This window comes from Carcharodon carcharias, chromosome 3 (genome assembly GCF_017639515.1).
Source record: "Carcharodon carcharias isolate sCarCar2 chromosome 3, sCarCar2.pri, whole genome shotgun sequence".
NCBI lineage: Eukaryota > Metazoa > Chordata > Chondrichthyes > Lamniformes > Lamnidae > Carcharodon > Carcharodon carcharias.
Window position 1 is genome coordinate 225,485,318 of NC_054469.1, and position 18,036 is coordinate 225,503,353.

Here is an 18,036-nt window from a genome sequence, read left to right on the forward strand (position 1 = left end):
TGAAATTAGACTTGATGTTTCATTATGTGTGTTACATCAGTGCAGAATAAGCAACGTTATAACAGCTCATAAAATTAAAATACTACAAATGCTGGAAATCTGAAATAAAAACAGAAAATGCTGGAGAGACTCAGCAGGTCAGTAACCTCTGTGGAGGGAGAAACAGTAAACGCTTCAGGTCGATGACCATTCATCAGAATAGCCGAAAGATTTTTTAAAGGAAATTAAGGAAAAGTTGAAATCAGGGTCAGAGAATCTTCTAAATTTGACCAAATGTTAACAGCAAATCAAAACTGTTGATGCTTTAGCATCAAGATCCCAAAGGAACCAATGAAAACAAGCGTTTCAGGAGGTTAAGTATCTTATTGCCAAAGACGCACATAATTGTGATAAAACAAATCTGTGAACAAAACAACTTATTTATGTGGCTCCTTAACATAATAAAATGTCCCCAAGGTGCTTCACAGGAACATTATAAAACAGAGTATGACACAGAGCCACAGAAGGAGGTACTTAGGTCAGATGATTAAAAGCTTGGCTAAAGAGATGGGTTTTAAGGAGTGTTCTAAAGGAGGAAAGTGACGCAGAGACAAGGAGAGGTTCAGGGAGAGAATTCCAGAGGTTGGGCCCTAAGCAACTGAAGGTACAGCCGCCAATGTGGAACGATTAAAATCGGGGATGCTCAAGAGGCCAGGATTAGATGAGCGCAGATATCTGAGAGTTTTGGGTTGAAGGAAATTACAGAGTTAAGGAGGGATGATGACATGGAGGGACTTGAACACAAGGATGAGAATTTTAAAATCAGCACGTTACTTGATCGGGAGCCAATGTAGGTCAGAGAGCACAGGGGTGATAGAGGAACTGGACTTGCAGTGAGTTAGGACATGGGCAGCAGAGTTTTGGGTGACCTCAAGTTTATGGAGGAGAGCAGCCAAGAACACGTTGGAAGAGTCAATTCTAGAGGTAACAAAGGTATGAATGTGGGTTTCAGCAGCCAATAAGCTGAGACAGGGGTGAAGTCAGGTGCGGTTACTGAGGTAGAATTAGGTGATCTTAGTGATGGTGCAAAATATGAAGTTGGAAGAAATATGACAGCAAGGTTGCAAACATACTGATTTAATCTTAAACTGTCGCCAGGGAGAGGGAGGGAGTCGGTAGATTGGGAATGGAGTTGGAAGCAGGAACTAAAAACAATGGCTTCAGTCTTCCAAGTATTTAAGTTACAGATGCTAATGGAACCCCATTTATAACACAAGACAGCATCCCCATTGTAGGTTACAAATCTCCATCAGAAAAGTTAAAAACGTTGACGAGGAAATTACTGCCAAGTTTACTGAAGAACTATTTAAAACAAGGAAAAGGGTATCTTCTTGCCGTTGCAAAATTGAAGCAAAGAATAAAATAATTGCTTTCAACTTAAACAATAGACAGAGAATTTTTTGCCCCTCAAAACCCTGAGGTTGAAAGAAGTCTTACTAGCCAAAAGGACCTGCTCACCTTCAGATACTGAGAATCTTTTCAGGTGCGCTCTTCCCAAAGGCAAGTCCTTGGCTCATTGCCTGCTGATGTTTCATCCTGGGCTGTTTTCTTGGCAGTTTTTGTCAGTGGTGGTCTGCCATTGTCTTCTACTCTCAGGGGCAGGGTGAGGAGGCAGTTCCTCAGTCTACCTCCAGGGGCATGGGAATCGAACCCACGCTGTTAGCATTATTCTGAACTACTTGCTAGCTAACTGAGCTAACTGGCCCCCCCACTACTAAGAAACTATGTGGTTCCGAAGACCAGAGAGATTGTACAAATGCAAAACACTGCAGATGTTGGAAATCTGAAATAAAAACGGAAAACGCCGGAAATACTCAGCAGGTTCATCAGCATCTGTGGAGCAAGATAAACAGTTAATACTTCAGGTCGATGACCTTTCGTCTGATGAGAGGTCATCAACCTGAAGCGGAAATACCGAGTTTTCATGTATTACACGCAGAGAATTACCAGGTCTGGACTAGAATTCAGATCCTACCTCCAAAGCAACTTAAATCTCATCAACATCAGAAAACAAACCATTCAAGCTACTAAACACTAAAAGGAAGGAGTGAACTGTTACTAACAAGTTACAGAAGTAAGGTATGCCTTAAAACAGAGGAGGAGAAGCTACACTCAATATAATGATAGTGGTATCTTCCAGCGATGTCCCTCATCAAAGTTACACAAAAACAACAGCACAAAGTAGCAGTGAGATAAAACTATTTCCTTGGCAGTATCACCTCACCTGTAATCTACCTGATTGTTCACCACCTCACCTGTAATCTACCTGATTGTTCACCACCTCACCTGTAATCTACCTGATTGTTCACCACCTCACTTGTAATCTACCTGACTGCTCACTACCTCACCTGTAATCTACCTGGCTGCTCACTACCTCACCTGTAATCTACCTGGCTGCTTACTACCTCACCTGTAATCTACCTGACTGCTCACTACCTCACCTCTCCTGTGTGCTTGCTACCTCACCTGTAATCTACCTGGCTGCTTACTACCTCACCTGTAATCTACCTGACTGCTCACTACCTCACCTGTAATCTACCTGGCTGCTTACTACCTCACCTGTAATCTACCTGACTGCTCACTACCTCACCTGTAATCTACCTGACTGCTCACTACCTCACCTGTAATCTACCTGACTGCTCACTACCTCACCTGTAATCTACCTGACTGCTCACTACCTCACCTGTAATCTACCTGGCTGCTTACTACCTCACCTGTAATCTACCTGGCTGCTTACTACCTCACCTGTAATCTACCTGGCTGCTCACTACCTCACCTGTAATCTACCTGACTGCTCACAACCTCACCTGTAATCTACCTGGCTGCTCGCCACCTCACCTGTAATCTACCTGACTGCTCACTACCTCACCTGTAATCTACCTGACTGCTCACTACCTGACCTCTCCTGTGTGCTTGCTACCTCACCTGTAATCTACCTGGCTGCTTACTACCTCACCTGTAATCTACCTGACTGCTCACTACCTCACCTGTAATCTACCTGGCTGCTTACTACCTCACCTGTAATCTACCAGACTGCTCACTACCTCACCTGTAATCTACCTGGCTGCTTACTACCTCACCTGTAATCTACCTGGCTGCTCACTACCTCACCTGTAATCTACCTGACTGCTCACTACCTCACCTATAATCTACCTGGCTGCTTACTACCTCACCTGTAATCTACCTGACTGCTCACTACCTCACCTGTAATCTACCTGGCTGCTTACTACCTCACCTGTAATCTACCTGACTGCTCACTACCTCACCTGTAATCTACCTGACTGCTCACCACCTCACCTGTAATCTACCTGGCTGCTCGCCACCTCACCTGTAATCTACCTGACTGCTCACTACCTCACCTGTAATCTACCTGGCTGCTCACTACCTCACCTGTAATCTACCTGACTGCTCACTACCTCACCTGTAATCTACCTGACTGCTCACTACCTCACCTGTAATCTACCTGGCTGCTTACTACCTCACCTGTAATCTACCTGACTGCTCACTACCTCACCTGTAATCTACCTGGCTGCTCACTACCTCACCTGTCATCTACCTGACTGCTCACTACCTCACCTGTAATCTACCTGGCTGCTCACCACCTCACCTGTAATCTACCTGACTGCTTACTACCTCACCTGTAATCTACCTGGCTGCTTACTACCTCACCTGTAATCTACCTGACTGCTCACTATCTGACCTCTCCTGTGTGCTTGCTACCTCACCTGTAATCTACCTGACTGCTCACTACCTCACCTGTAATCTACCTGGCTGCTTACTACCTCACCTGTAATCTACCTGGCTGCTTACTACCTCACCTGTAATCTACCTGACTGCTCACTACCTCACCTGTAATCTACCTGGCTGCTTACTACCTCACCTGTAATCTACCTGACTGCTCACTACCTCACCTGTAATCTACCTGGCTGCTTACTACCTCACCTGTAATCTACCTGACTGCTCACTACCTCACCTGTAATCTACCTGGCTGCTCACTACCTCACCTGTAATCTACCTGACTGCTCACTACCTCACCTGTAATCTACCTGGCTGCTCGCCACCTCACTTGTAATCTACCTGACTGCTCACTACCTGACCTCTCCTGTGTGCTTGCTACCTCACCTGTAATCTACCTGACTGCTCACTACCTCACCTGTAATCTATCTGACAGCTCACTACCTCACTTGTAATCTACCTGACTGCTCACTACCTCACCTGTAATCTACCTGGCTGCTCGCCACCTCACTTGTAATCTACCTGACTGCTCACTACCTGACCTCTCCTGTGTGCTTGCTACCTCACCTGTAATCTACCTGACTGCTCACTACCTCACCTGTAATCTACCTGACTGCTCACTACCTCACCTCTCCTGACTTCTTGCTACCTCACCTGTAATCTACATGACTGCTCACTACCTCACCTGTAATATACCTGACTGCTCACTACCTCACCTCTCCTGACTTCTTGCTACCTCACCTGTAATCTACATGACTGCTCACTACCTCACCTGTAATGCACCTGACTGCTCACTACCTCACCTCTCCTGACTTCTTGCTACCTCACCTGTAATCTACATGACTGCTCACTACCTCACCTGTAATATACCTGACTGCTCACTACCTCACCTCTCCTGACTTCTTGCTACCTCACCTGTAATCTACCTGACTGCTCTCTACCTCACCTGTAATCTACCTGATTTCTCACTACCTCACCCGTAATCTATCTGACTGCTCTCTACCCAACAAACTTCATGTCTCAATGTTTTACAGGTCACATGTGAAAAGATGATTCAAGAGAAAGCCACTTTTTGCTACAAAAGTGTCCATCAAAATACCTAGAATCTTCTTGACACATTTGAACCAATCACATGTATATTATTTTGATAATGGGGTAAGTCAATAATAGACAATTGGTTTCCAAAAAGGTGAACTCTCGCCTCTGGGTCATAAGGTTCAGGTCCTACTCCTGAACATAAGCATGAAAATCCAGCTTGACACTCCCAGTGCAGCACTGAGGGCATGCTGCAACACTGGGGGTGCTGGCTTTCAGAGGAGGTATTAAACGGAGGATCCGTCCGCCCTCTCAGTTGGACATAAAAGATCCCAAAGCACTATATCGGAGAAGGGCAGGTCATTGTCCTGACCAATATTTATCCTCGAGTAGTGGAGTGGGTAGCATCCCTGCCTATGAGCCTGAAGCTCTGGGTTCGAATTCCACCCCAGGATTTGATGGCCAAGGAAGCTGTGCTCACAACATGGCCAAATAGTATCAACCTGCAAAATCTTCCAAGAGGTGTTAGAGCAGGAGAGTCTCCTGGTCAGCCAGAAGCCTGGGGGAGGCTGTGGCGGAGTGGTATTTTCGCTGGACTACAGGAACCCAGGGTAATGCTCTGGGGACTTGGGTTCAAATCCCACCATGATAGATGGTGAAATTTGAATTCAATAAAAACCTGCAAAAAAACTGGAATTATCTAGTAATAACCATGAAACCATTGCTGATTGTTGTAAAAATACATCTGGTTCACTAATGTCCTTTAGGGAAGGAAATCTGCAGCCCTTACCTAGTCTGGCCTACATGTGACTCCAGACCCACAGCAATGTGGTTGACTTTTAAATGCCCTCTGGAATGCTCCTAACAAGCTACTCAGTTGTTTCAAACCGCTAAAAAGTCTAAAAGAAATGAAACCAGATGGACCACCCTAACAGCACTGTGTGTGTACCGACACCACGTGGGCTGCAATGGCTCAAGAAGGCAGCTCACCATCACCTTCTCAAGGAGCAATTAGGGGTGGGCAATAAATGCCAGCCTAGCCAGCAATGCCCAAGAACGAATGAAAAATAGCTGCAGCTCCACAGCCTCTCCACGTTAAAAGACTCCACACGCAGGTCCTTGTTATGGGCTGTACTCTGTGGCAAGCGTCCACCTAGTTTCAAGGGACACTCAAATCAATAATTATCCTTCAATAAACATCCGGGTAAACAGATTATCTAGTCACCTAGCTCCGGTCGTTATCACATTACTGCTTGTGGGAGCTTACTTTGACAAACTGGCTGCCACATTTCTTACATTACAACAATAACTACACTTCAATAAGTGCTTCATTGGTCATAAAGTGTTTGGGAAGACCTGCCGCTGTGAAAGGCGCAATATAAATGCAAGTCTTTTTTTTTTACCTCTTGTAATCAATAATGTGCTGTTGAGCCTGGATTTTCTGTCCTGCGCTGGACGTTGCTATCAGCAGCCCTTAAAATTTGTGAAATGAACTGATATTCTTGTGTACAAAAATGGATAAATCAATGTCAGCGGTTTCTAAAGCATTTATTAAAGGTACTTAACATTCAGATCTGACAGGGAAAACTGCTGCCGGGGAAACAGGATGCGTTGTGTGCATTCAGTGCAACTGTCTTTCAAGAAAATTGTATTGCTTTCATTAAGGATTGGATGGAAGGGAGGAAAGCTTTTGAGTAATTGTTGGGTAGCGGGTATCTTCACTTGATTGGTGGGTGTTGCTCATTCGGGAGCACATCAAACTGGTTGGAAGTGAGAAGCACCATCCATTGTCCCTGTCACCAGTCCATGCTCAATTGGATGGGGTGGTTGCCTTAGAAACTGAAGGCAGACAGTCAGATGGTTAATTGAAGGTTATTGGTGACCCCTGGTGGTGAACCTGCTTTGGTCTGCAAATTTAAATTCACAGAAGGGAGGTGCCATCAAATGTACGCTGGGGAAAAGCACACTGGGTGAAATGAGAAATCTCGAAGCGTGGACATCAATCTTCTCTCAGCTCGATTACATGGAAGCGCCTGTTTTGTGAGTGGGTATCAGTAAACTGCTGGGCCATGAGTGATGTTACATTAAGGATGGATTATCTCCTAGGCCAAGCTTCTATCTTTGTCAGGTTTGACTGCTGTGATTTAATCTTGGAGACAGCTTTATGTTAAGCACCAATACTAAATGTGTGACATTGCTGGTTTACTTCAATTAAAAAATATATATTAAAATGCAATTTGCATTTAGACGGCACCTGTAACCTAGGAAAAGATCTCAAGGTGCTTAACAAGGTGAGACAAGCTACTGGGCTTTTTCAGGAGGGTTAGGAACAAGTGACGGGAAGCTCATTAGAAACAAGGGCCTTAAATATGGTGGGTGGGGGAGATGACAGGGATTGTGCCCCAAAGCAGTAGAAAGCTCCACTTGTAAAGATTGAACAGAAGAAAGAGAGATGGATGGCAACCCAAAGCCAGAGAATGAGAGGATATGGGAGGGGATATGGAGAAGGTAGCAGAGGTAAGGTGGGGCAAGATCCCTGGAGGGATCTTAAAAGTAACCCATTGAGACTGCAGAGTCAATGTAAATCCCCAGGTGATGAAGCTGGAGAGTGAGATTTTTTTATTTTATTGATTCTTTCACAGGATGTGGGCATCACTGGCTAGCCAAGCATTTATTGCCCAATCCCAATTGCCCTTAAGAAGGTCATTGATGAAGGTGTGCTGGTGGCCTTGGTGGGACAGGCCATAATCACACCGCACAAAGGTAGTCTCACTGAGTTGGAACTGGGGAGGAGAGGTGGGGGAAGGAGGATCGACCGTGTTGAATGATGCCGCAAGATCAAGGAAAGGTGGTGTTAATTGTCACCATCACCATCACAGGGGGTAATCAATGATGACCTTGACCAAGGCAGCCTCACAGCCTCAGTGTTGTGAATGACAAAAACCAGACCAAATGGAGTTATGAGAGAAGGGTACACCCGGTTAAGAGTGATCAAAATATTCAAAGAACCTTGAATATATGGAGGGGTTAGAAATTGAGTGGTAGCTGGATGGGCTTTGTGAGAAGGGGTGATGCTGACAGATTGGAAAGGAAGAGGGACAATTCCTGAACAGAGGGAGCCATTGACAATATCAGGAAAGGTAATTCAGTCCTTAGGAGTTGGAAGAGGGAAAAGATCAAAGGGGCAACAGACAGGTCTCATAGAAAAGATGAACTTTGAGATGGTGATGAGGATGAAAGAGAGAGAGCTGCAAAGTGATGGGAGATCAGGATCCGAGTTGGGATCATTTGGAAAGAGCTGAAATAATGGCATCTGAAGCAGCTGTGTGGATGGTTCTGAAATTTTAGACAAAGAAATCTATAAGTTATTCAAACTTAGCATGAGGCACAAGAGAAAGGAGTTGGGATGGACAGCTCATCATAGAGAAAAGGCATCATTGGCTGTTCATGCTCTTCAGGAAGATCCTGACCAAGCAGGTGAATATATTGATGAGCTGAAGCTATTATATGTTGATGACTCTGGGTAATGCAACAACAATGGGAAGACAATTAAAAGAAAAACCATTCTGTTTGTCTAACGTAAAAAGTAATCCTGTAATAACCAGACAGTGCTAGAGGTTTCATTAAGGCATCCGAGTAAGTGAGGAAGAGATAATGAAATGGATTCCTTGCAAGGTTTATAGCTGCTGGATCGCCTTTACAAAGCATTCATTCTGCTGGAGAAATATCACTGCAGACAATGTTCTCGAGACAGCCAGGGTCTAAATATTGAACCTTTCAAAGTTGAATAATTCTCTTAAGGCTATTTATTGCAAATGCTGACAGCAATCATTTGACACTCAGCTACCACCGGTTTGGGGGTGGGGAGGGGGCAAGGGTGGCAAGTGAACAGGGCAGCTGATAATCAGAGTTCACATTTACAAAGGCTTCAGTGTCTTTGATGAAAGTGGGATATCAAATCTATTTTGCATTAGCTACACCAGGAAATCCTTGACACTGGCAAGCCGCTGATAAGTGCTCCGTAGCTATGCCAAGATGCAAAAATAACTGCTTCGGAAGCTTGAAATACAGAAGATGTGCTACGTATAAGATTTTAAAAGCCCTCCAAAGACCCTGAGCACCATACTGATATCACCAAAGAACAGCTGAAGCTGTTCCATGGTCGCAGTTTCATTTCTGGCACTTGAGAAAGGCTCAGCGCTGCCGGCAGGGGGTGGGAAGAGGGCGGGCGTGAGGTCACTGTGGGTGCTGGTGAGTGCTTCCAGTGAGCCCCCTGGAGACAGACAGATGCCCCAGGGAGCTGCCGACATCCACAGAATAAACGAAAGAACAAAAACACTGCAAAATAGGTCCGTGTAGCACATCGCGCACCTGAAAGCCGCAAACCTCATTAAAAAAAAAGTCCCCAGATTATCTCTATTTTCTTCCCCCACGGAGGTGTCATTCCGCCCTGGATCGAGAGCTGAGCAAAGAGGCAAAGGCCGCCCGGCCGATTGGAGGCCCATCCTCCGACTGTATAAGGGAACGGGCCAGGAAAAATAACTTTCAGTTGCCTGGGTCACGGGCTTCGTTGCCCGCTTGATTGTCAGTGGGCGCACCTCTGACTGCCGCATGCGTCCGCCAAGTGAGATATCGCGCGCAAGTGCCCAATGACTTCGGGACACCATCATGTCGCGCTGTTTCCCGTCCAGGCAGGTTGGGCACGTGCCCGCTCACAGAACGTTAAATTCCGGCCCAAGAGATGTCACGAAGGTGATGTATGTTGTCTAGTCGAGGTTTGGCCCTAATTTCAGTAACTAGAGGATAAGCATTCTGGTGAAATGAGCTCCCCTCACAGCAAAGGTATAAAAAAAACAAAAAAAAGTGTTGGAAATACTCAGCAGAAACAGTTAACTTTTCAGGACAAGTGACCTTTCACCGGGCCTGATATTTCCTCCGTTTTATTTTGTGTTTCAGATTTCCAGCACCTGCACTACTTTGCCTTTGTACCTTTGTTTTTCCTGCTAGTCACATTTGGAGTTTTGAGTTTCACAGTTTATCTCCGGAGACCTCGCCCAGACTGGCAGTGATTGCTCAGAAATGTAGCCCGTGCGGAGAGGAAGGTGGGAGTAAAGAGGGGAACGAGAGAGAGTGGAGAGCACGTGAAATGAAAATCAAAATGAAAATGGCGGGGTGAGGGGGAAACATTTTGTAAAAAAATAAACAAAAGAATTAAGAGAACAAAAATGAGCATTGCTGAAACGAGACATTTTGTCACTGCTTTCCATCCTGCACTCATCAGGCCAATCGCAAGAATACCAATGTCAGGGGAAGCAACAACTTTATTCTGCATGAGAAGAGAGTGCTGATTGGTTGGCAAGCAGACTCTGATTGGTAGAGGTGTTGCCATGGAGAATGCACCAGCTAATGTAACTGACAATTAACTGCCAAGCGCTGTCTTCTCATACATTATAAAGTTGTTGCTTCCCCCGACCTTGGTATCCTCGTGATTGACCTGATGAGTGCAAGACGGAAAGCTTCAACAAAATGTCTTTTCTCGACAATGCTCCCAAATGATTATTAGAATAAAATTGCATGTGCGCTAACGTTATTTTTCAACCCAAGTCTGCAGGGGTTTTTTTTCTGCATGTGTAGGATTTGAAGGTATTAGAGAAGGTGCCGAAAAGATTTAGGAGAATGATTCCAAGGATGAGGGACTTCAGTTACGTGAATAGATCAGAGAAGCTGGACCTATTCTCCTTAGAGAAGGTTGAGAGAAGATTGCATAGAGGTGTTCAAAATCAGGAGAGGTCTGGGACGCAGCAGATAGGGAGAAATTGCTCCTGGTGGTGGAAGTGTCAAGAACCAGGGGACATTGATTTAAAGTGATTGGCAGAAGAACCAAAAAGGTGACACAGGAGAAATCTTATTACACAGTGAGCGATCAGGATCTGGAACATGCAGCCTGAGAGGAAGCAGACTCAAATCATGGCTTTCAAATGAGAATTGGATAATTATCTGAATTCTACATTCATACACAGAGACCCACTCCCTGTAAGCAAAAGGAATATGTTCAAGCCTTGTGTCTTCTTTGAATTACCCAGGAGCTTAGGGAGCCCATGGTTCCCCATTGCTCTCACCATGCCAATGCCTCAGGAATTGCACCTGAGCTATAAACTGCAGGGATGGTTTGAAATTTGGCATTCTTGCATTTGTCCTGGTGAGTGCAAGACAAAAAGGCTTTGGCAACAGGTCTCTCTCTTTGCAGCAATATTAAAGACGACATATTTGGACATCCATCCACCTTTGAGCTCCACTCCAGATTTTTTGTCAGGGTTTACTCCCTTAGCATTGAGCTCTCCCAAGCTCTCCACAAGGCAGTGGAGATATTTGTCCACAGCTGGGAGTTTGGCTCATGAGTGCCAGGGTGTGTCCACACACCGGTGGGCCTGCACACTGCATGTCTGGGGATCAAACCTCCTCCTCCGAGTTCCTCTGCAGCTTTAGCCTGGGGCCACGAGGGACCCAGTTTCCGTGTGTCACCACAAGGAGGCAGAGCTGAGGAGCTGCTGGCGGAGAGGCTGTCAACTGACAGCGAGAGGCTTACACGTTTGGCTCTCTTTCTCACGTTGCCGCTCACGAGTGGTGAAGGCATAAAAGAGAAGCAAAACAGCACACGAGTGGTAAGCCACGCACTAGACACATCAAAGTGACCTGTTGGACACACGGAAATGAGACATGGACCAAATCAAAACAATCCGAAGGGGGATTTGGCCATCTCAGCCCTGGTCTTCCCAACAAGTGGTGGTGGGGGTGGGAGGGGGAGGGGTGGCATGGTGGTGTAGTGTTAATGCCACTGGTCCAGTAATCCAGACACCCAGACCCTGGTAACGTGGGTTCAAATCCCACCATCACAGCTGGTGGAATTTAAATTGAATTAATAAAACCTGGAATTGAAAGCTAACGGTGACCATGAAACTAAAAACCCATCTGGTTCATTAATGTGCTTCAGGGATGGAAATCTGCCATCCTTACCTGGTCTGGCCTACATATGACTCCAGACCCACCGCAATGCGGTCGCCTCTTAAATGCCCTTTGAAATGATCGAGCAAGCCACTCAGTTCAAGGGCAGTTAGGAATGGGCAACCAATGCTAGGGTTTGCCAGTGACTCCCAAATCCCATGGAAGAATAGATTTTAAAAACCGTTCGCAAAAGCAGATATTAACAGAGTAAGAGGAAGAGGATGTTATTAAGATTGGTTTTCTACGCAATCATCTAATGGAACAAAAAATTAAGATGGAATTTACAGAAGTGAAAATGAAGGAATGATAGAGCAGGGAAATAGGAAAGCTCAGCAATAAGGCAGAAAGAGAGAAACAAAAGGAAAAAGTAGAAGCTTGGGGAAAAGAGAGTATAAAGGCACAATGCAAGAGCTTACAGGTGGCGAAGGAGATGTCCCATTCCTACATGGACATGTACATGGTCAGGCTAGGCTTGTATCCACTGGAGCTTAGTAGACTAAGAGGTGCCTTGATTGAAACAAGAGGGTGAAAGGTTATCAAGGGTAGGTGGGAGATTGCGTTCAGATCAGCCATGATCTTATTGAATGGCAGAGCAGACCCGAGGGGCTGAATGGCCTATTCCTACTCCTAATTCGTATGTACTTAATTGCCAGTTATGGTCACCGCAGAACAATACTCATTTCTCAGTCCGATACACAGCTGAGTGCACTCTGGCTTTCTCGGGAAGAGATCCTCTGGCTCGTGCTTTCATTTTCCTTCAGAACAAAAGCCCCACAGCACAATTAAGATCTATTTGGTGAGCCCGGAGGAGTTGGGAGCTGTAATCATCTCTAAAGAAAAAGCTTTGGGCCAGAATAGATCGAACCACTTGCTTCTGTGCCACAAATTCTATTCACCAACATTCCCAGGTACTGAGCAGAGTGCTTAATGCATTCATGTCCTGGTGCAATGCAAGCATTACATTTCCGCTAACTATAGGTTTTTACTTTAATCAACACACAATTTACACAAGCGTAACCTCTTGTTTTCAGGGCTGTGATTCCCTGTCTCCTCACGACACTAGCTATTTGATCAATCAAGAGGCCAACGCAAGTGGAAATTGATTTTGAAACAGAGGCGTTTCCCAAACAGACAATTGCTCTTTTTCAATTAAAACCAGGAAGGAAATAGGATTCAAATCAGCACCAAGCGATGTGCTAAAACAACTCCTCAATTCCCCATGCTCGAAAGGAAGCTGTGAATTTAAATTGGACTCCTCAAATATCAATGAAATTGGACAAATGGGCAGGTTTTCATTTTTAGTTTGATGTCATCCATGACACTTTGAAAGTAAAATGGTTGCTTGCCTTTTAGTTAATTTCTAGCTCACCTCCTGCCACCTCTTCTGCCCCCATCCCACGGTCTAGTTTTGAACAATGATTATACCATCCGCGGAGAGTCACTGTTCAGAACATTCCTCCCAAAAGCCACAAATGAAGATTTATAGAATCTATGGAATTTATAGAATTTCGTTCAACATCATATTCAATAATTCAATCAATCAGTCAATGAGTTTCAAACTTCTATCATCCTTTTGCATGCAGAAGTGTTTCATACTTCCATTTCAACTCTGCCATTTTAAACTATGTTGTTTGTGGATTCCTGCTGTGTACAGATTGACTGCTGCGGTTCCCCACTTTCCAACAGCCACTATTTTCGAGGCTGTGAAGTGATTTGGGACATGTCAAGGATGTGGAAAGTGTCACAACAAGACAAGGTCTCTCTTTATTAGTGAAGGGGCTCAATTAATATAAGAGTCAGTTGACTTTCAATTATTTCAAAGAGGCGGGATTGCAGGAGCGCACAAATGATTACAAACTTACTTTAGGGTGAAGAATTTCTACTTCCCTCAGAAAATCTTAAATACAATTGAGTGCAAGCACGACTCTGAAATATTACCCAATGTGTACAGTTTTTTCTAATAAACTTCACAATTCAGAAAATGTAATGTTTTGTTATTAAACAGTCTTCCTTCAAGTACTAAGTGAGGTGCAATGGCAAATTATCAATAAGCTGCTTTGTTCAGATAGTTTCTATTTCAAAGGTTTACAAAGTAGCCATCAACATGTTAGACACACAACTGTTGAAATTTTTAATAAGATGTTTGGCAATTGGAAATTATGCAGTGATGTGTCATGGAGTGAATCTCACAAAGTTCACAGACTATTTTAATATTGCCCATTATATGACATGAGCTCCATGAACAGATGATGTGAAGTGAGACATATGGACCACTTTGACAATCTTCCAAAATTGCATTAAATATTAAATCCATGAAAGGGGCAAAAGACCTCGAACATGATCCATATCATCAAAACCTGGCATAAATGAAATGCAGTGATTATGACCAATAAACCCCTTCAATTATGTCAGCGTGTGAGTGTGTATGTGAGAGAGGGAGAGAGAGTACATATGTGAGCATGACAGTGTTTGCTTGAGAGAGAGAGAGAGTGTGTATGAGAAACAGTGTGAGAAAGAGTGAGTGTGGGAGAGAGATGAGAGAGCGATGTTTGTGTGAGAAAGAATGTGTGTATTTGACAGAGATTGTGTGTGTGTGAGAGAGAGTGTGTGTGCAAGTGAAAGAGCATCTTTGTAAGAGAGTGTGTGTGTGAGTGTGTGAACAACTGTGTGTGAGCGAGAGAAAGAGAGTGTCTTTGTAAGAGAGTGTGTGTGTGAGTGTGTGAACGACTGTGTGTGAGTGAGAGAAAGAGTGTCTTTGTAAGAGAGTGTGTGTGTGAGTGTATGAACGACTGTGTGTGAGCGAGAGAAAGAGAGTGTCTTTGTAAGAGAGTGTGTGTGTGAGTGTGTGAACGACTGTGTGTGAGCGAGAGAAAGAGAGTGTCTTTGTAAGAGAGTGTGTGTGTGAGTGTATGAACGACTGTGTGTGAGCGAGAGAAAGAGAGTGTCTTTGTAAGAGAGTGTGTGTGTGAGTGTATGAACGACTGTGTGTGAGCGAGAGAAAGAGAGTGTCTTTGTAAGAGAGTGTGTGTGAGTGTGTGAATGACTGTGTGTGAGCGAGAGAAAGAGAGTGTCTTTGTAAGAGAGTGTATGTGCGCGCGCGCATGCACGAGAGAGAGGGAGGAGAGAGGGAGGGAGGAGAGAGAGTGAGAGAGAGAGACAGCGCATCTGGGAGAAAGTGTGTGTATGTCAGAGAGAGAGATTGTGAGTGAGTGTGAAAGAGAGAGAGAGGGGCTCATTTTTGTGTCTTTGAAATGCCAGCCTGACAAATCATGTTTGTTCCATAAATTGTGTTTGAGATATTCTAGTTTCAATGCTTTGCTTGATGAAATTTCTATCTGTAATAATTCAAATAAAAACCAAAACTCTTCTGTTGTTCCCTGTGTGAGGGAATCACTATGCTCTTTCACTGCGACGTTACTGTGTCACTGTATCACTATTGCTCTTACCCAGCAATTCTCTCTAGATCAAGAGGTCCTGTCTTCCTCCGGGAAGAAACTACAATGAGACAAAGACAGGAGTCAATAAAATGAAGGGTTTTTTCCAAAGTGAGTGCAGTACCGAAGGAACTGTCAACGGTGCCATCTTTGCTTGAAACTTTAAGCCAGAACCCTGCCCGCTCTCTCAGGTGGGCCGTAAAAGATCCCACGGATTACTCTGAAGAAGAGCAGGAAAGTTATCCCCGGTGTGCTGGCCAATTTTTATCCCTTAATCAACGTGGCAAAAACAGCTTATCTGGTCATTATCACATTGTTGTTTGTAGGACCTTGCTGTGTGCAACTTGGCTGCCACGTGACAGTGACTAAGAGCAGGAAAGTTATCCCCGGTGTGCTGGCCAATTTTTATCCCTTAATCAACGTGGCAAAAACAGCTTATCTGGTCATTATCACATTGTTGTTTGTAGGACCTTGCTGTGTGCAACTTGGCTGCCACGTGACAGTGACTAAGAGCAGGAAAATGTTTCATTGGCTATGAAGGGCCGGTGGTCCATGAAGGGCAATATATAAATGCAAGACTTTCTTTTTCTTGCATGGAGGTCGGTGATCCATTTTTTGGCAAGGTTAGAACAGTAGGGTTTGAACTGAGCAGATATCCTAACCAACATCTGTCCTTCAACAAACATCATAAACAGACTCACTGACAAGAACATAGGAACTGAAGGAAGGCGTCGGCCCCTCGAGTCCGTTCTGTTATTCAATAAGACCACGGCTGACCTGCAACCTGATCCAAACACCCACCTTAATTTGCACCATTAATACCTCCCGTTAACAAGAAACTATCAATCTTAGTTTCAAAGTTAATAATCAATCAGCCAATGAGTTTCAAACTTCTATCATCCTTTTGCATGCAGAAGCGTTTCGTACTTCCATTTCAACTCTGCCATTTTAAACTATGTTGTTTGCGGAATCCTGTTGTGTACAGATTGACTGCTGCGGTTCCCCACTTTCCAACAGCCACTATTTTCGAGGCTGTGATGTGATTTGGGACATGTCAAGGATGTGGAAAGTGTCACAACAAGACAAGGTTTCTCTTATATTAATTGAGCCCTTTCACTAATAAAGAGTCAGTTGACTTTCAATTATTTCAAAGAGGCAGGATTGCAGGAGTGCAGAAATGATTACAAACTTACTTTAGGGTGAAGAATTTCTACTTCTCTCAGAAAATCTTAAATACAATTGAGTGCAAGCACGACTCTGAAATATTAGTCAACATGTACAGTTTTTCCAAATGCATATTGTGCTCAACAGGCAGCATGGCAACATCTGTAAAAGCGCTTCACAAATCACAGTGAGTCCAAAAACCTGTTGGCTTCATCAATCTCTCACAGTTTCGATAAGCAAGGGATTGAAAAGTTGTCATGGTCCATCCCATAATCTTTCTTCACTGCAAAAGGTGTTGCTGAGTCACCATTAGAAGTTATTGAGTGGTGAGAGAGAACAGGCTCAGGCCCAGGTTAATTATTATCGGGGTTAGTCAGGGTTAAGTGGTGGATGCACTTTCCCTCGACACTTCTTGTGACCAATGTGGGATTCCAATCTGCTTCACATTATAAAATTTCTTTGTGAAGCATTGTGAGGATTACAGTAGCTGAAGTCTGAAAGGACTTTCTATGCCTTTTTTTTTTACTTATTAGTTCATGGGGTGTGGGCACCACCAGCAGGCCAACATTGTCCAGTCATTGTCCATCCCTAATTACCCTTGAGAAGGTGGTGGTGAGCTGCCTTCTTGAACCACTGCAGTCCATGTGGTGTAGGTACACCCACAGTGCTGTTAGGAAGGAAGTTCCAGAATTTAACCTAGTGACAGTGAGCAAATGGTGACATAGTTCCAAGGCAGGAGAGTCTATGAAATGGAGGGGTACTTGCAGGTGGTGGTGTTCCCATACATCTGCTGCCCTTGGTCTCCTTGGTGGTGCAGGTCACGGGTTTGGAAGGTGCTGTCAAAGGAGCCTCAGTGAATTGCTGCATTAAACTTGTAGATGGTACACACTGCTGCCACTGCACCAGTGTTGAGGAAGTCAATGTTTAAGGTGGTGGATGGGACGCCAATCAACTGGGTAGCTTTGTCCTGGATGTTGCCGATCTTCTTCAGTTATGGAGCTGCGCTCATCCAGGCAAGTGGAGTGTATTCTATCACACTCCTGATTTGTGTCCTGTACAGTAAAATCTTTATTATCTGGCAGTGCAGGGAATAGGTGGTGACGATTAATCAAATATGCTGGTTACCTAAGAGTTCCATTTTCAACCAATCCTCCATGATCTCATGGTGTGCAATACTGCATAAAATCCATCCTTGTAGGGAGAGAAATAAAACAGCTCTTCTGCAGTTGAAATTGGAGCATCTCAAGCTCCAGGGCAGGTGTGAGGAATGATCAGGACCATCAGCATTTCCCTAGGTACATTAGCCTGTGACTAAGCTTCTCACTGTATCCGTGGATATATTAACTTGTCACTTGAACTGCAGTCATCCCCAGGTGTGCCAACTCTCGCGAATTGATCACGAGAGACACTATTTCCAAGTCAAACCCAGGCTCACTCATGATCTTGTGAGAGACCTGTGACATCTTGCTTACTATGGAGTCAGAGTGCCAGCGCTGGCCTTTTTCTCTCAGCTCAGGCATTCCAGAAGAGAGCTGATTAAAATCGTTGGCCTCATTTTCTCATTTCCTGCTTTTAAGTTCCTGGTTTATCCTCGACTCTTTTTGCTGTGAGTTTAGGGGTGAGTTCG

General features: G+C 44.5%; 1 protein-coding gene across 1 annotated transcript in view; it reads right to left on the bottom strand.

Moving 5' to 3' along the window:
- cpne4b (copine IVb) overlaps window positions 1–18,036 on the bottom strand; it is a 335,964-nt gene that overhangs the window by 247,622 nt on the left and 70,306 nt on the right. The window lies entirely within an intron of this gene.